The sequence below is a fragment of the Engraulis encrasicolus genome, chromosome 24, assembly GCF_034702125.1.
Source record: "Engraulis encrasicolus isolate BLACKSEA-1 chromosome 24, IST_EnEncr_1.0, whole genome shotgun sequence".
Taxonomy (NCBI): domain Eukaryota; kingdom Metazoa; phylum Chordata; class Actinopteri; order Clupeiformes; family Engraulidae; genus Engraulis; species Engraulis encrasicolus.
Window position 1 is genome coordinate 44,842,055 of NC_085880.1, and position 20,396 is coordinate 44,862,450.

Consider the following 20,396-nt stretch of genomic DNA (forward strand, 5'->3'; position numbering starts at 1 on the left):
GGTCACACCACCTGCAGCTCTGTTTATTTTTAAAGCTATGATTAGTAGCGTTGGGCAGTAGAGGCTACTAATATCACACACACACACACACACACACACACACACACACACACACACACACACACACACACACACACACACACACACACACACACACACACACACACACACACACACACACACACACACACACACACACACACACACACTTGGAACATACACACAATTGAGCACTTGTGGAACTTTGTAAGCCTATGCTAAGAGCTAATTGCTAGCCGCGGAAACCAAGGAAAAAAGTTTCACACTGCAAAGAAGAAAGGCACCGTCTGAGCGACTGACTGACTGCCTCACGGTATCTCACTCGCACAGTGGACCCGGCATGTGCTGAGGAGGTCTGGTTCTCACTAAAGACAAAACAAAATAACATGAAAATATTTTGCCCCTCTCTGCTCAATATGACGTTGATTAAGAGAGTAAAGGTTGGGGTGAGGGAAGGGCCAGAGATTAGCGTCTTGAGCTGTGCACAGGGTTACCACAACAGCGCGACTGCTTGGACTAGTAAAAACAACACAAGTTATAATAATCACTGACTAATTGATTGACTATAGTGCTTCCTCACTGCTGGGCCCCCTATTTTGACAAACTTAAAGGAACCCTTCCAGAATACGGGTAAGCTAATAGCTTTGATGATATTGCAGGCATAGATCACACACACACGGCTATGATACGGGATCATATTTGGAATGTAATATATTTGCTTTGGTTAAATGCAACAGCTGACTGAAATATGATGACTATGAAAACTTAAAATGATCTTTAATATACCGGTAGGCATACTTCTATAGTTTAGCAGAATTGTTTCGCAGCAGCAACAGATGTTCTTGATTCTCTAATTGACACTGGACAAACATAACATTGTTTAATGTGTCCTGGAGCGACATATAGGCCTACGCTGCATTCAGGTTCTTGAGATTTTAGCTGTTTCATTAAAAATGTGGGTACGTTAGAGCTGAAATAACACATTGTAGTGCAAAATGAAGGCTTTTAAATCTAGCTTTTAAATGCAACTTAGTTCATGTTTTTATGTGCTTCGGAGGCTAAGATATTTAGGTTTTAATAGGGAGAGGGCACCTTTTCCCAAAAAGGGCCAAGGCTAAAATGGGTCAATGTAGATAAATAGGTTTTCCATACATTCAAGAGTTTTTCATACTATCAAGAGTACAAAAAATAATGTGCCAAAGTATGTTGTCACCTGCCTGAGTGATGGGGAGTTGTTGTGGTTTAAAAATATATATTTCAAAAATGTTTTTTGGGGCTTTTTGCCTTCATTTGAGACAGGACAGTGAAGACATGACAGAAAGCCAGTGGGGAGAGAGAGACGGGGAAGGGTTGGCAAAGGCCCTGGGCTGGAATCGAACCCGGGTCAGCCATGTAGCACTAGAGTGCTCTTCTGTTAGCACAGCGTCAAACTCCAATGTTTTACATAAATAATCTCCATGTATACAAAATAAATACATGTAATTGTGGAGTTAAGGGTTGTGATGCAATGCCAAGCAATGCACAGGGAACCGTTTTGGCACAAGAGCAAAGTTGTAGCAAAAAGCAGAGGTGGCAGGACTTGTGGTGACAAGGGAAAGCTGAAAGTTGTCAGACCATTGTATAACATTAGGCTACATAACATTAAAACTCCTTCTTAGGCTGTACAACACTGCAAAAGTACTTTCACTTTGAGCTGTTTGCTTGCATTACATGTATAAACTACACATTCCAATGTTTTGCATGTAGGCCTCTGTATAGGTCCCCAATCAATTCAAAATAAATAAATGTAAATGGATTTTTCTGTTTGCATTTGAATAAGCATGCCTAACATATCTACAAATGCTGTTCTGCTGAAGACATTGTTTTTTTTCTCTACTGAATAGCAGCACAGCCACAAAAGCGTAACATTAATGTTTATCTGCTGTGTGTTCTTCCACAGCGCATCCTGGCAGCACGGGTCCCATTCCCCGTAAGGGGTCTTACACACCAAGGCGGTAAAGCGTCGCGGAACGGCCGCGTTTTTTACCGGCGTCGGTGAAAATACATTGAAACATATCTGTCCTTACACACCAACCGGCGGTAGTCGGGCGTCAGCGGCGCGGGAGCCGGCTCCGCGCCGCGCTGCATTTGGAAAATAGAACTCGAGCGTATTTTTCACGCCGGCGGCCGGCGGTGTCTCATTCAAATGAATGGCAAAGTAGCATGCTAGCTTTAGCTGTGCAACCGTATCTCACTCATTTCGTGAAGTATTCACGAAAAAAATATATTAATTTTCGTGGTGCATTCACGTTATTGCCCACCTTTCGTAAAGTCTTCACGAAAATAATAGATTAATTTTCACGCTGCCTATTCACTTGAATTGCCCGACTGTTGCCTAGCGACCCACTAGTTTGATGCCCTTTCGGTAGCCTACCGTCACATGGTAATCAAACATTTCAAACAAGCAATTTAGGGTTAGGTTTAGGGTCAAGGTTAGGGTTAAGGTTAGGGTTAAGGTTAGGGTTAGGTTTAGGTTTAGGTTTAGGTTTAGGGGACATAAGGCGTAAGTACCGAAAGGGCGTCGAATTAGTGAGTCCCAAGTGTATCAGCAGTGTTCTGTCAGCACCCCCTCCCCACCCCGGCAGACGTTTGGATAACCATAGCAGCAGTGGGGCAATTCAAGTGAATAGGCAGCGTGAAAATTGATCTATTATTTTCGTGAAGACTTAACGAAAGGCGGGCAATAACGTGAATGCACCACGAAAATTAATATATTATTTTCGTGAAGACTTTACGAAAGGCGTGAGATAGGGCTCACTGTGGGGAGGGTTTTGAACAGGACTGGCCGCGCACGCCGACGCTGTCAGTGTGAAAGGTAGAGAAAAACACGCCGGTCGAAACTAAGCAGAAAGGCCGCGTTCGTCCCGTGCTGGTTCCGTTCCGCCTTGGTATGTTTTGGCCCTAAGGCTCCTCGCTGTCTCTCTGCCTGGATTCCCAGGGCAGCGGGCAGCATTACCCCAGACCAGACCTGGCCAAGTTAACATGTGGACTGTATCCTCTACCACAGTGATGTTTGGAAGTTCAGTTAAGGATGAAACAATAGAAGCCAAATTCTTTACTTTGGGAAAAAGCAATTTTGTCGTCACCTCCCATTTCAACAGAATTGGGAATGGGAGCAGGGGAAGTGTTTAAAATGCATAAAAAGCTAATATTGATTTAATGGTTAGAATGAAAACTGAATTCGCATACGTGTTCTTTATGATTGCTCTACTGCACCTCAGTGGTTTGACCTAATACTGTACAGTATAGGTATTTATCGTGCACATTTACCAAGTGAGTGACGTTATTTCAAGGCTATTTACAGAACCCGGAGCCTCAAGTGCCTTAAAATTATACTGCCATATGAAAACAGCTTTACACTGGGCTCTGTAGTGGGAGGGAGGGGAGGGGGGGAGGGGGACAAGAAAGGGATGGGAGAGGGAGATGCTGAGGCGAAGACTCAGATGAGGCATTTACATAGCGCAGCTCCAACCCCGGGCCGGGCCGAGGTTCTTCAAACAACACAGCCTTATTGTACTGATCGCTATCTTAACTGAGGAGGCGGACGCTAATGGCATTTATTGGTCTAGTGTGGCGTTGTATAATGTGGCGCAGCGGAGTGGAGAATACCTTATAAGCATGATAGGGACCATGCTAAACCAGACTAGCGGAGTGGAGAATACCTTAGAAGCGTGATGGTGGACATGGTAAACCATAGACGCGTAAATCATGTGTATTATTAACAAATGTGAAATTGAAATCATATTTCATAATAATCAATGACTGAATCCATGAAGTTGAAATCATATTTTTATAATTATAATAATTCTCACAATAATTTTGGCTTTGCTCTCAAGTGTTTTGCTCTCTAAATGATGAATATCGTAAGTGATGCTCATTGTGGTAACCTATGTTCTCCAGTAGATCAGAACATGGCTTCCACACACGCACACACACACACACGCACGCACACGCACACACGCGCACACACACACACACACACACACACACACACACACACACACACACACACACACACACACACACACACACACACACACACACACACACACACACACACACGCACTCACCCTTTACAAATAACACTCAGATTAATTTGGACTTGTTTTGGGGCATCTGGGGAAAAAGGTTTAGTATTCAAGTACTTAATACTCAAATGTCACATTGTATAGCAACAGCATTAAGATATGAGATATGAGCTTTTCATATGATGCCATATCCCCATAAGCAGTTACAACATTAATTACAAACATCGTGTACAAATGAAGAGAGGGGGAAAAAACATTTTGACCACTAGATAATGCAGAATAGACTAGAGAATAAAAAGTTAAGTCTGGACGGGGAAGGCGAGGTTTTAGCACAGTGTATCCTAACCTTTTTTGACTCGCGTACCCCCTAAGCCTATTTGTTGTACCATGAGGACCCCCTATCCCATGGTCTCTCTATATATTCCTTTATCCCAGTATGACTATACTCTATTCAATTGTCATTATCACATTTTTCCGCGTACCCCCTGAGGTGTGCTCGCGTACCCCTAGTGGTACACGTACCCCTGGTTGGGAAACACTGTTTTAGCAGAGGAATATGCTCTTCTGGGGAAATACTATAGCAGCTCTGGCTAATACGGCATCTAGACTGACTGATTTTCTCTGGCTCACGAGTCTCAAACATGAGGTCTTGGACCTCACATGATAAACTGTAGCAGGCCAAACATTACGAGGTTTAAAGTTTTTGAGGCTTACATTCCTGAAATAGATTTCCGACTACATTCCACAATCGTGCATTAAATAAATCTCCGCTGCGCTAATCCTGAAAAGATTTTATATTTAGGGAGACACTTAAGCTGCAATAACGATAATGCTGTCATCATCTTACACTTAATACGGGCCTGCACAGTACAGAGGGGTGGCAAAAAGTGTTGTTGGACAATTCTAATGTGACTATAAAATTATAATGTTATTTTCCTGCAAAGCGTAGACTATTTTATAGGCTATCACCACGTCTCTTTGTAGGCCTACATCACAGCATTCTTTAATCTAAGACCATATTTGTAACAGCATATGAGGCAGATTTGGAGTGTCCTTTAGCTAACTTTTAATCATATTAGCGCTTTTACAATGTGACATGCACTTCTTTGAATAGCATAAATGTCAGTAACCTGTTTTGCCACTTTCGAAGCCCAAAACAGAGTGATGGTGGTGGTGGTGGTGCTGTTGGTGGTGGTCGGGAGAGACTTTGTTGCTATTCTAGGCTGTCTTTATTGTTGTCAGGGTTTTGACGTTCTTGGCGGTGTGGTGGCGGCGGCGGTGGTGGTGGGTTAGTTACTACTGACTGCACTGCACTGAACTTGACCTGACTGTGACACAGGAGGAGTAGTCTTGTTTCTCTGGACCCAATAAAGGGAGCCTCATAGGAGGTCCTGCACCGTGCACCATACCAGGAGTTCATGTAAACAAGGTCTCTTACCCACTCCCCTTCTCATCAGTACCCCAAACACAGAGGAGGGGTCCTGGGCTGGGGAGAGAGTAATACAAGGCCCATCAGAAATACAAACGCACCTCCACCGCGCCATTTAGTAAACCATATACAGACAGGATGCTATCCTTTGAGGTAATGTAGAATGAATTAAACATGTAAAGCACATTAATGTTATTCACAAATACATGTAATTTAATTGCACAGGGGCTTTGCCGTTCATCACTTGCACTTTCATCATGAGATGAAATTTACTGATATTTACTGCAGTAAAATACTGCAGTAAAATACTTCAGTCCATATAATACTTCCGATCTTAGCAGGAGTGACGCTTGGATGGAAGTAGGCATTCACACATACACACATGAATTTGTGTATGCTACTGGACACCATTTCCTTTAGGATTAATACATTTGACTCTACTCTCTCTACTCTACTCTGTCTCATTCAAAGATAAAACAATTGTCATCTGTTTTTTTCTCTAATGTATATATATAATATTAAATCTGGTTTAAAGACATACGGTAGTTCTAGAGGAGATGTCAACAGCCACAAATCATGCTCAGATTAAACACTGTACGTGGGCCATCATCATGTAGTGTATTGGCAATGAGACCAGCTAAGACTAGATAAAGTCCCATAGTCTCATAGATTATTCTTTTAGGCCGATATACTGTACATATAGCCTATAGAAAACATTTGCCCAATTTCCTAGGCAGTTTGTTTTTACCTTCATCCTGTGTTTATGATTCCTAAAATATTATTTCAAAATGCTCAAATGTCAGTGAAGCACATTTCCTACAGAACTCCAACAATAATATTTGCAAGTGGGTAAAATCACAATAAATTCACCCGTGCAATATTTTATAAATATATTAAATTATGCATGTAATTATGTCATTGAGAAATGAAGAGTAATTACACATAAAAAGGTTTTTATAACAAGCCCTAGCCAGAGGGCAAGTATCTGCGTTAGTGCTATCTCCTCAGCCAACGCTGTTGTCTTATAGGCCCACGAGGAAAAAAAAGAACCCTGTCTCCATGGTGACATACCACTTAACCAACATCAGTTACAACCAACACAAGTTGGCAGCGCATCAACTTGGCACAGGACAAAGACATCTCAGCATATTTCCCTCCTTTTGTATTTACCCTACTTTTACCATAATCATGTCTAAACAGCGGCTGCGGTAAAAAAAAAAAAAAAAAAAACGGTACGAGTGCAGCTTATAACGTCGCCAGTGAAATATGTGATTAGAATTTTGCCCAAATTTTGAGTTCTTATTATGATGTCATAATGTCTTTGCAAGATTTTTAACACAGACGTCTATGGGAGCTGTAGAGTGTTCCAGTAAAATTCTAGAAGAACCTCTAGAAATTCCTTACTCCTCAAAGGGTTTTAAGTCAAATATGACAGGTGTAAATAGCTGGTCGGGGCTGAAGCAGAGAAACAGAGAGAAGAATACACACACATGTAAGAGGCAGTCGGAGTGTCACTGAGAGAGAGAGAGAAACGAGAGAGAGAGAGAGAGAGAGAGAGAGAGAGAGAGAGAGAAAATCGAGTACGACCGCCGATATTCTATTCCATAAACTCTGCAAGGAGACATGTGAGAGAAGCTTGCTCCTGCAATTAGCCGAGGTTTTAATGAAAACAGTCTGTTAATTAAAGGAGGTTAAATTAAACTGTAATTCCCACAATGGGTTTGGGCCACATCGTGTCTTTTTTTCCTGTGTTTTCTACCTTTTCTGTGAGAAGGTAGTTGTTTTTATTCCCTCTAAAAAAACTAAATTGAAATTAAATGTAGAAGAAGCATTTAAAAAAAGAAAAGTAAGCAAGACATGCAGTCTTTTTTTGTTCTATGTCTTCAGTTAGTCTGACTGCAATGCCCATTGTCCCTTAACCCTCCCCCCTCCCTCCTCCCTTTCCTTTCCTACAGAGGGAAGATTATGGTATTATATAAATAATTTGTATGATAATTCATTACAGGGCCATCGTTTAAACTTTAATTGGTCTAAATGAAGAGACATTTCACACCATTTAGATAAAAAGAAAAAGGAGGCCAGAGTAATGAAAAGAGTGCTGGCTATCGGACTTCAGAGGCTGGCTCTAAATGAAAATGTAATTGCAGGCGGAATGGTACAAGAGGAACAAATCAGGCACTGCAGATCTGCCTGCATCTTCAGACGGCCGTGTGAAAGCTAATGACTGAACAATTTGGAACATTTACTTACCCCAAAGGCTCTCATTAAGTCAATCATAGGCTAAGCCGAGACCTACTCACAAGCGATGTGGGTACTCTGCATTTATTTCCACATCAATGTGGAAGGTCTGCATGGCTCATCCCTTTTTGCAGACAAAAAAAATACCATCATCCCCCCCAAAGTAATTTATTCTGGATCTTTGAAAGGATAATGGCCAATTATTTGTTTATAACACTGCTTAAATTTTCATTAGATAGATTAATGGAATATCATGTACTGTCAACACAGGAGTGAGGAGTGCTGCGTCAGAGATAAACGGGAAGGCAGATGATGTCGCCGTGTTGGTAAATTGGTTTTCCTCGCCTTTTTTCCTCAGCCCTTGACCAAGTGAAAATGTAAGCAGACAGAGGACTGCTGGGAGAGGGGAGACCATTGAGACTGGAGAATAAGGAGTGGAGACACACACAGGGGCTGGACTGGGGGAGAAATAGGGCCCTGGCACTTTTGGTTTAAATACCCCCACCCCCGCATAATTAGCGGGGCAGAGCAGACTCACCGGTGGGCCCCGCAGCCTTGTGGGCCCCTATTGTCAGAAATGTACAAAGAAAATTTAAAAATATTTTAATATTTCTGAAAATAGGGGCCCACAAAGGTGCAGGGCCCACTGGGAAATGCCCGGTATGCCAGATGGCCAGTCCTGCCCTGTCCACATAGCTGGTGGTCATATGCAGTGACCCCCCTCCCCGTTCAAGCGGTGAATATTTGTGAAGCTCAATTGTCTCAGAAGCTAGCTGTGTTTGTTGTTCAGAGCAGCTGAAACCTATACTGTAGGTGAGCAGCATGTGAAGGCGTTTGAGGAAAGCAGTTGTTTTAGTGTCATTGGCCCTTTTCACTAATTGAAGAAGCCCCACAAGAGGAGTCAGAAATACATCTTCTTTGAGTGATGTTAACTGAGTGTGAAAATGGAGCCAAGCCCCAGTGGTTTGAAGCTGTGACTGACTTGTGAATTGATTACAAAAAACGAAAAAATGAAAATCCGTATACCACAGAGTAGAGCAAAAAAGTAAACACAAAATTGTCCCTAAAAGGCAGTCACACAGAAAGGTGGCAGATCCATTTTTGATGATAAAATACTAAATTAACATAAGAAAAACAGGTGTTTCAAGAAACAGCATAAAAGGTACACCATACAAAATGGGGTATCACTCCTGTATTCGTAAAAAAAAACCTATTTCTCATACATTAGTAGCCTGCTGTAGGTATTTTAGATGTGCTATGAAGTGTCAAAATATCATGTGGTGTGACTGTCACCCCAAGACTGCTTGACTTTCAACTGCTTTAGATGTATGCTAAATCTCTTCCAATATATTTGTCTCTCTTGGGCATTTGATATTGTCTAGAATAACACATATATTTAATTGTCTGCATTGTGAACAAAATGGCTGATGGGGTGAACTAATGTGGCTAATGTGGTGGCCATCATGCTTAGCAAACGAAATCACAACTTAATGTTTTTAGAAAGGTCCATGTGGGTTAAAATGTGTAAACCAACAACTCCAAATGGATATGGAAATTATGCAAGGTTAAAAAAAACATATATGTTTAAACAAGGTGTAAATTGCACTTTTCATACATGAAAAGGTGGATCTTGTCCACCTGGAATTTGAATGTTCAGCTTCAAAACGTACTGTACTTTAGTCATACCTAGTAAATATAATTTAACTATTTGGTGAATATTCATGAAAAGATTTGGCTATAGACTGCAAAGTTTCAATATGCAGCATAGTTGCAATACCTACTCTGGCCACCATCCTACACAGTGCACCTTTAATGCACAGCCTAGGGGGCAGCACCTGCCAAGAAGGTACCAAGATGTGCTATACATGGGTTTCCAATGTTAGAAAAACATTGGCTGAGCACTCAGGGATTCCAAAATGCTATGCGGCTAGGTGTTTAACATCAGAAGTCCCATTGGAGTCCTGCACAGTGTATGACAAGAATCTGTCGTCTTGTCAGCAGTGTGTTATATCAACTTGCCCGAATGTTGTACTCTTGATGACAATGTTTCGGAGAACATATTGCCATGTCGCTTAGAATTCTTTGGATTGCTGCCTAAATAACGCTATATTGTGTAGCAAGATGTTAGCCACTGCTGAGAAGGCGGGGTTTCGGGACTAGACGCAGCCTCTGATTGTTTGGAGGCTGCTGTCACTCAAATGTTGCACTCACGTGTGATTGGCATGATACAATATACTTAATTTACAAAGCATGCAAAACAATTCTGATATACACACTCTAACATATGTTTTCCCAGAAAGTAGTCGGTAGGAGTACGGAAAACACGGAAACTGCACGGAACCATCCAGCCGACTAGAAAACAGGTTTTAACCACTCATCACACTGGTGCAATAGGACGTCCAATCGGACTTCCAATGTTAACACCCAGCCCGGCATTTTGGAATCCCTGTCTGTGTAATCCATGCCAGGATGTCTTAATTGATTTGACCCCACATGTAGACCAGTGACCTGTCAGACCCTGTTTTGTGTATATTTGTGTAATTGCATCCTTTTCAATCTACTTTTTCACATTTTGTCCTAGCGTGTACATTTATAGTTGGCTTATTGTTTAACAACCATTGTGCTGGTTTTGTTTATAAGTCTCTTTTGTTAATGCACTGTTTATTTAGGGCACTGTCAATAAGTCTGCACCACTTTTCACATTTTCACTGTACATCCTCATTGTGCTTCTTCATTTATTCTGTTTAGTGACCATCCTTTTTTCGTGATATCGTTGGGAGGGGGTGTGGGTGCGGGGTTTGTGATGGTGCTGCCCCCTCTCGTGGGCCAGCCTGGGAAATTCCCTAGTCGGCCTGCCCCTAGGACCACCTCTGGGTGTAGAGGACATTCATCTGAGTGATTTGTCTACTGTATTAAAGGGACTCCAGGTAGGATTAAAAGTTTAATTAATCACTGTCCCGAGTCAGCCGATGATTATGCGATTCATTAGTGAGTGAACGATGACAAGACGGGCATGTTCTCCATTGACTTGCATTGACCGTTGGTGCCTACACTACCTACAGAAGATGGGAGGCACCATGTGCCATTTCCCAGTGCTGTCCCGAATTGCTGTGTCACCTCTAGTCTAATGTTCTACCTCTATGGTTGAGAATAAATGGAGTTCTGTACTGTAGATGGCGGTAGTGCACATCTTGTGCAAGCCACCACCAAACATCACAGAAAAGAGAAGAACAAGGAGGGACAACGCCCCCTTAGGAGACCAAACTTGAGCACACTCCTTTGCATTGGGTTGGCGGAGTTTTAATTATCTTACTCTACTAAGAAAATCTTTTTATCCTGGTTTGACATATCATCATTCACTTCCAGATCCAGAACTTCACACAGTAAGTCTGTCTCCCTGCGTCTTTGCACACAAGCAGAAGGTGAAACATTTCATAAACAGGTCCCGAAAGTAATACATAACAATCTGTAGCGAAGGGGAGTAGAGTTGCCCAGCTAGGACTCGAACCCAGACCTTCTGGGGTAGTAAACTGGGGGCTCTGACCGCTACACCAAAGAGCCAGGCTCGTTGGCATGACAGTCAGAACACACCCACAACCCTAGTGATGGTCACTCCATCACACAACCCTGCCAACAAATCCCAGTAATCCGATGCTTAGTGTAGCCTATCTGATCCATATGTGAGATGTAGCCATCTATGCTATTAGCTTTTGGCTCCATACAGAAGGTTCAACATGGGGGGCAATCAAAAACAAATAATAAACAATTCAACATCTCTGGCCGGCGATCAAACTTCCAAATCCTAGGGTATTACTCCAATCAAAGTTCGGTGCCATTTGGATCAAAAGATCCGGTAAAGGTCTAGCCCCATAAGTTCAAGATACTCAGACAGACACAATGTAGAATTGCTCCCTGTGCTTACCTGTTGCTCAGTAGTAGCTCGGGCGGCCACCATGTTTATTTTCAGATTCACTTTTGCAGGGGAGCTGTCGCATGGCATTCTGGGTAGGAGGCAGCAGTAGCTGTATTTGAAATTGTGCAACGACTGCCAGCGACGATAGCAGAGTATATAGAGATATGCCAATGTAATAGGTTGCTATGGGCACCTAACGCGACCAGGTTCCGGGCTGCCTAAAGGGCCGTGTCATAATACTCCTAGCATTGAATGGAACAGTCCTTAGGTCTGCCTAGGTCTGCCTAAAGGGGGATTTCCCCCCCCTACCCCTTGCAATAATAGAACCCGGAAACAATGGGCCAATGGAACCTCTCTACTCTCTCTGACGATAGTCAGCAAGGCACTGTGGGGTGGAAATGTTGCATGATGGTTAGAAATAGCGTTTGACTTGGCCAAATTTAGTCCTGGTGTCAGAAAGTCGCAACGTGTCACATCAAAGCAATTGCAGACAGGCTGTGGAATTCCTGCAAATGCTGATCTCCGTTGATGCTTGTTGCAAGAGTCGGCATACGGGCACACTCCTAAAAAAGTTTGCAATGCATCCTTCTTCATGTCCTCCTGCCCCCCTACACCTCGTATGTCATGTGCTACATAGATCAAACTGGTGTGAGCTCATCGTCTCATGAGGATTTGTATTCTACTTGAGTTAGGTGTTGTTGATGGGAGGTCTGCAATAACAGTGAGTTCTCGCTCATGTGGGGCAGATTGTCATCGATCGACGAATCCAGCTAGTAAGTCACCAACTGATGTTGCCTTCAAATATGTCTGTCACACAAACTATTGAAGACATCTACCCGAAGAGGAAATAAACCAATTTCCCTTTGGATCGGCAATCGATGACTCTATGCTCAGTTAGCCAACTAAAAAGGCAGCGAAATTAGCGGTTGCGAACACAGCCCTTGTATGATACGCCTTTTGATCCAGCACTTGATGGCACACTTGATGACACACCTACGTAATGCCAGCTTCGGTTTACTCATCAGGGCAACATATGATACCCTACCCTACTCTCCCACGCAACCTACACCAGTGACAGGGGACAGAGCAACCTTGTGACCCCTGCACCATTAACGATCATTGTCATAATCTGTATTAATGTGACATTGACATTTAACTTTGGCCTTTGAGTAGGCCTACCTAGGGTCTGGATTCTCGCCTCAGAATAAAGTATCAACCAGCGTAGTCTTCGATAAGACAGTATGAGAGGCAGAGCCTCTTTGTCGGAGCTGCCCATTGCCTATCCATGCTATATTCGTGTGAAATTGGGTTTGGGGGTCGGAATTGTGTCGGAAGCGAAAGTGCTCCACAGTGCTGTTAGAACTGATGTGCGGAGACCCATACTTGTAACCAAGGCCTATAACTCCTGTGGGGTATTAAAAGAAGATTCTGAGAAAAAGTCCGCTGCACCACCCGGATTTCTTTTGCTCCCAATATTTTATTTTTACGTGACGTTTCGGGTTTTACCCCTTCTTCAGATGCAAAAGAAATCCTGGTCGTGCAGCGGACTTTTTCTCAGAATCATCTAGTCACTTGTGGTCCTGCTCCCAGGTCAGACGTTCCTGTGGATGTGCGAGCTTTCCATCATTACCTCGGGTATTAAAAGAAGAACATGATTAAGTGATAAACCTGGTTAAGTTACCCGGCCTACAAGAAGTTGTGAAACTCATAAGGGATAGCCTGCCGGCATCGGGACCCACTAGTTTGACGCCATCTCGGTACTTACGTGGTATATCAAATGGTAATCAAACATTTCAAACAAGCGATTTAAGGTTAGGGTTAGGGTTAAGGTTAGGGTTAGGTTTAGGTTTAGGTTTAGGTTTAGGGTTAAGGTTAGGTTTAGGTTTAAGGTTAGGATACCGAAAGGGCGTCGAATTAGTGTGCCGGCATCATCTAGTTAAGAAAATGAGGATCCAGGCTCTTCTATTAGCTGATTTACAGCTATCTCCAGGTAAAAATAATCTGGTTTACTTCAGAGTTTGTTGTTCTTGTGGTAACACAGTATAGTATACCTAGTTTAAGTGGTGAATATGAATTTTAATCAAGTTGTTGCGGCTGTGATATTTCCAATGTGCTGTAGTTGATTATCATTGTTAGTTGTGTTTTCAGTTATGTTTACATGCTATTGATGCAGTCTGTGTCATGTAATTTCCAGTAGCCAAACTAAAGGGCGTGACCCAGTTTTTCTCCTATTTAAAACAAATCACATGTCTCACAGGAGTCCATCTCCATTCTGGAGCTAAATGCTGTAGGCATGACTCCACATCCTTTAGGGATAATATTCACAACTGGGGAGGGTGAGAGGAAGGGAAGGGGGGGGGGGGGTCACTTTAATTGCTTGCCAGGCAAATGTACTGTAGCCACATGTTATGTGGTGAGTTTTGCAGATGATTTTATTGTCCTAAGAGGTTTTCTGATTATTGGACGAGGTCTATAAAACCGTCCTCCCTGGTTTATGTAATTACTCATTTGATAGCATTCAGACCTCTAGACATGCAAACCTCTGGTCAATCATTTGTCACATTATTTGGGTAAAATCATGTGCCCTAGAGCAGGGATTCTTAACCTTTTTGACGTCGAGGCCCATTTTTTCCAGTGCACAGTGTCCCGGGGCCCATTGTACCCATTTACCCTTTATATTACATCATACTTGGCTATATTATATTATAGTATGATAATAAAATATAGGCTTATAATATTGGTATACATTATAAATAAATAGGTTATTACTGAAGTATTTTTTTCATTGCTTTATGACAGAGTTGCGTTTGAGGGAAAAGACGCATGTAGTCTATTTAATAAGCGGTCCCACAGCCCAAGCGGCCCAATGGTGCGAAACTGAAAGTTGACTGCAGCCCTGGAGGTTGTGAGTGTGGCCCAACTTTGGGCCGCGGCCCTATGGTTAAGAATCCCTGCCCTAGATTACCTTGCTCTGTCTACCTTGCCTTTATTGTTACTGGCTACTACTACAGATCATTTGAATGTACTGTAAGTGATTCAGTGTAATGAAGGGGTATATATGTTTGTTATGTTTTTGCTTCTTTGATTTTGCCTTGGTAAGTGTAAAGTGATTACTTCACAAGAGCTGTATAGTTACCTCCACCAAGGAGGTTATGTTTTCGGTGGCGCTGGTTTTTGTCTGTTTGTCAGCAGAATAACTCGAAATGTTATGTACCGATTTTGGATGAAGTTCACCATTGCGGGATAGGGCCAATTTTGACATTACAGTTTCTAACTCTGCAAAAACAAGGCAGAAAGACTTGGGGGGGGGGGGTCAATAGTCAAAGTGATCTATCAAACAGCTTTCTTGGCGGAGGTCTGCACTCTCTGAGCACATTTCTAGTTATGTATACTTTCATGTTAATAGACCTTTGGGGAAGAAAGTGGTGTAGTTATCCAATCCCTGATTTTAAAAAACACCACCACTGAGGAGGGATAGATAAAGGGGGAGGAATGGTAGGCTACGGAATCCGATATGACTTGAGCTGTGGTTTAATGCAGGTACTAAATTAATGGCAATAAAAAAAAATGTCTGGGATACAAACCAACATTTGTTTGTAGATTATTGCCTGAAAAAAAGACCATCTGTTTGGCTCAGTGGTATCAGTGGTTTCACATAATGCCCTTTGCCTAAGCTACTGAGGGGCTAAAGATTAATTTCAGCTTGTCTCATCTCCCACTCTCTTATCCGGCTCACATCACCTAATGGCAAATAGCAACGGTGATCTTCAACACAATGTTCAAATAGAAACCGATCCAAATAATAAATATGGACAAAAGTATTCTACAACGCAACTTTGTCAATATACTTTTATGTCTTTTATGTGTGAGACAGAGTCACTCACAGGTAACCATGACAATACAAACTGACAAAACCAACCCGTTGTTAATGCAAAATGCGTGAATTTAAGTGTTGGAACGGCATTTATTTAATAATTCACAAATAAATGCAACGTATACAGAATGTCTATAAATATTTGATGCATTTTAATCTGGTTTAATGTCTCTGCTACTTTATGCAAATTAAAGCCATTAGCATAATCACATTTAACTGCATTCACATGAACCAAGGAAAAGATTAGGAAGAATTTCTCAAATGTATTTGTACAACTGCTGTTTACTGAAATTTGATCTATTTATATGTTTTTTTCCCTCCTGTGAAGTAGACACCAATTATTTCCGAGTACAAGTCAAGCATACATCCACCAGTGAAAAGAAAATCCCCAAAAGGTTTAACATATGGTCCGATAATACTAATTCCTTCGAGTCTGTAAACATATCTGCCCGTTTCTCATTTGTCCTCATGAGGAATCAGTACCAGCCTTTGTTGGGCAGTCAGTGATAGAAACCTTAGGCCTCACATTTAAAACTGATGAACGTATCTGTTCGTAAATGACGAGGAACATATGATCCAAACACTTTAAGTGGATATGGGCCCTGTAAAAGCTGTGGCCTGATATCAGCATGGATAAAAAAATGAAAAAAATAAAAAAATAAAACAAAGGGCTATTATGCGAGGATAACCAACACCGTCCTGCCCAGCTTCTGCCTCGCTTGTGCCCCCCTGCGACTGTCTACATTGAAAGTCGGAGGTTGCAGGGCAGGGGGGCCCATCGCATCGCGTGAGGCATGACAGGCCCCTGGAATGCGAGAGCGGGACTCACTCAAGCCAATCTGACCTGTCACTGCTCCCATTACAGCTGCATGTGTAACTTACCTTAGCTTAGCTCGGCCCCGCAGAACCAGAACGGGCCTCAAGTTTTTATCTGCACGCCGTAACACAACATTAACTACCAAAGGAACTGGAAACGAGTTATCTATCTGCCTCAAAGCCTGGATAGCATCCTTTACAAATAAGATCATTATACAAGTGGTAATCCCATTAAATGGACCATTTTGCAAATATCTAAATCCAATTAATAATATGCTTGCAGAAGTGGAGGGGGGGGGAACAAAATTATGCTCTCCTTCTGACATGCCGTGACTCAAAGTCCTTTGTTGTGTACGAGTGTTCCCGATACTTGGTGAATTATTTTGGAAGAAAAAAAAAAACAAAAAAGAAAATGCTGCCTGGAGGAGCACACCACCACGAGGGGAGAACAACAAGCGGAAAACAACAAGCCTACATTAGCCCGCGATGTTCCTCAAAATCAAGACACTCACAAAAGAATGCTAACTCCCAGCAAGCCCTCCGAGCAATTTAATTGTGCCGTTGTTTCTAGAATTACAAAACTTTATCTCGCTTGTCTTTTTGATGTGTGCATTAAGTGCTGTAAGGAGATGTGAGGCAATACTATACTAACCTGACTACTCCGATATAGTGTTACATGCTGACATGGAGGGTTAGAAAAAAAGGACTCTCCCTCTGAAAACCCATGCAGATAGGGAAGCTGACTGTGGGGGACAAAGGGGCCACTTGACCCGGGGCTCAGGGAGATAGGGGGCCCAGAATTGGATTCTCATTACATTATATGTATGGGGTTTGGGGCCCTTTCAGATGCTTTTGTCCCGGGCCCAGCCAAAGTTGTCAGCGGCACCTGCCTGCAGAAGACGGTATACGTACCGTACAGTACATCTCTGTTTTGAGCGAAACCTAAAAGATACCGGCAGCGTAAATACAGTACAATGATACCTTTTAGAGGGGAGCTTATAACCTCAAAAGCGCCAACCTATCCACTAATAACTGTTACACTTTTTAAAAAGGAAAATTATATGGATGTTTTCCAACCAAATATCGCCCTGGGGTTAAGCTTTTATACAAACACTATTTGGAATATCCATGAAATTTATGTTAGTGTTTGTTTTTGATCAATTAATGAGTATGCCACTTAGATAATTATCATTACCCACTCGCCCTCTTAATACCAGCCTGTAGCGATGATGCTGCTTTTTCATAACTTGAGCATGCCTTGAGAAGGTGACATATTAAATCTTACGCTGGTTAACAGATATGTATGCCCCCTTTACCCACTTTCATGTTTATACTAAACAGACTCCCAGGCCACTCCCTGTCACTGTTGTGTAGCACCATTAATAAACTGCATATCTATTGCTTATGTTACTTCATTCATTACATTACCAAAGTTGTTTTTTAACTTGTTACACTCCTAAAAAGGAATAACTATGAGGATGCATGGAGTCACTTTACTCTTTTTTACTTTTCAAAAGACAGTGATACAAAATTCACTCTCTGGAGGTGTATTTTCCAGTGGTTGATTATCACATAGGATTGTAATGACTGGGCTGGTGTTTATTCCTATGTTGACTGTTGTCTTGTGTTGGTGTATGTACGGTGTGTTACCCCCATTCTAAACCCTGTGTTGTGCCCTGTGCTCTTCCTACATTGTCATCTTCCTGTATGCTCCTGGGAATGTTTCTTGTGTGTGTGTGTGTGTGTGTGTGTGTGTGTGTGTGTGTGTGTGTGTGTGTGTGTGTGTGTGTGTGTGTGTGTGTGTGTGTGTGTGTGTGTGTGTGTGTGTGTGTGCATGTACTGCACCAATCTACCTTCGTGAGGCCACTGCTACTGGAGCACACCAACAAGGTGGGGCCCTCGCTCCATGTGAGGCCCAAATCCTGGACCCCATATGTTTTGACCCCTTTTGCATGAGCAGTTTTTTTGTAGTTTTATTTTGTTTTGCTGGTAAAAGTAAAAGTGTAAAAACATTTCCTCACTGACAGGTTAAGGTTAGGGATTGTTTGGGCACAGTTACAGTTTTTCTCAATTGGTTTTGTACATTTCTCACAACAGAATAATGATTCTCAAAAGTGTTTGTTCAATTGTGACTTCCTGGTGTTACCTGTGCACATGGTCAAATCAGTTTTTCATTGTTTTCGGCATATAGCAAATGCTCTCGTCCACCATGCCATGGCTGTGTACAATTCTCAGTGATTTCGTACATTATCAATTGCTTTTGTCATATCACTCAAAAAGCTGTGTCACTGAATGCATGAAACTATCTCAATCTTATCTGATCAATGTAATATAAAACTGAATTTACAACATTTCCCATCCAATCTAAACAGCATTTCGCTTTAGAAAAGATCCTCAAGAGTGTACTATTCAATTGACAACATGAGAAATTTATTTGACTAGCTTGTCTATACACTATGACACAATGACTAACCATTCTGCTGGCGCTGATACGTTCATTGACACAAAAAAACTTGGTTTTGAAAGACAAATAAGGGTTTTGAGCAAGAGACTCGGTTTTGCAGGTTATCCACCGTGTTTTGCCATTTGTTAAAGCTGTTTTGAGAATGAATATTATGTTTTGCAAATAGCGAGAGAGATTCGAGAAATGTACAAAACCAATTGAGAAATACTGTAAGCATTCTTTACCTACAGGAGGGCCCCACAAATATATTAAGGTGTTAGTGTTTGTGTGTGTGTGTGTGTGTGTGTGTGTGTGTGTGTGTGTGTGTGTGTGTGTGTGTGTGTGTGTGTGTGTGTGTGTGTGTGTGTGTGTGTGTGTGTGTGTGTGTGTGTGCGCGTGTGTGGTTTCCTGGCCTATGCTGACCTAGGTCTTCCCCATGTGTAAGCCTTAGCCCAGGAATTCCTCGTCTTCCCTTTATAAGCTGATGTATCATGTTTGTTTTGGCCACTGGTGTATAACATTATTCCATTCCATGGACGCAAGCTGGAATCATCACGTGTTATGTAATGCAAGTAAAATGAACTGGTGTGACCTTTTGACCTCTGATATGGTTGAAGTGATATTTGCTTTGAGTGAGGCTCTCCCCTTGTGGCTTGGTCAGGCCACCTCCACACATGCTACTGTAGGAACTAAATCTGCAGTGATGGCTAATTGGCCACTACTGTAAACAGCACAAATAACAAAATAGCAGTAGGCTAAATCAGTAGCCTAATTAGATAGAAGTTACAGGCTTTTTGTTCACAGCCCGTCACTAGATTTAAGAGACAGGGGGGGCTTAGCCCCAGAGTAAGAAAATGTGTGTGTGCAGCGTGCGCTGATTTTTTTTCTGCTCACCTGTTAAGGTTTTGTCTATGAATTCATTATTTTAAGAGCAAAGAAATCCTGCACACTGTCCATTCCACCAACAAACTTTAATACATTGTTTCGGTCATCCGACCTTCTTCAATTATTAACCCATTGACGCCTAAGGCACCTGCAAAAAAGGGTACTGAATGCCTGAGACCTTTTCAAGAAAAGCTGCCCTCAGCCTATAAAAACCTAAAAATCTCAGCTTCTGAAGCACATAAAAAATATGCACAAAGTTGCATTTAAATGTCAATACCCTCATCTTTCATTAGAATGTGGTCATTCATCTCAAACAAACAGAGATTTTTAATAAAGTTGTCTCAAATCTCATGAGCCTGAATGTTGCGTAATGCAGCTCCAGGCGCCAGGGCCAATGTTGCGCAACGCAACATCAGGCATCAATGGGTTAAGTATTAAAGTTTATTGGTGGAATGGACAGTGTGCAGGATTTCTTTACACTTGAATGACAACCCCACTGGGATAATATCCTATGCACCTGCCCACCTACAGAGGTGTGCAAAAGCGTCTTCTTGAACGATTATTTTAAGAGCACCATACCGATTTTTAAACACTAGTTACAGTGTTTTTTTTTAAATTCACATTTTAATGAACATTCCTTATATGTAAGCTAAAAAAAACATTTCAAAATGTTTCAACTGATGAATATTATG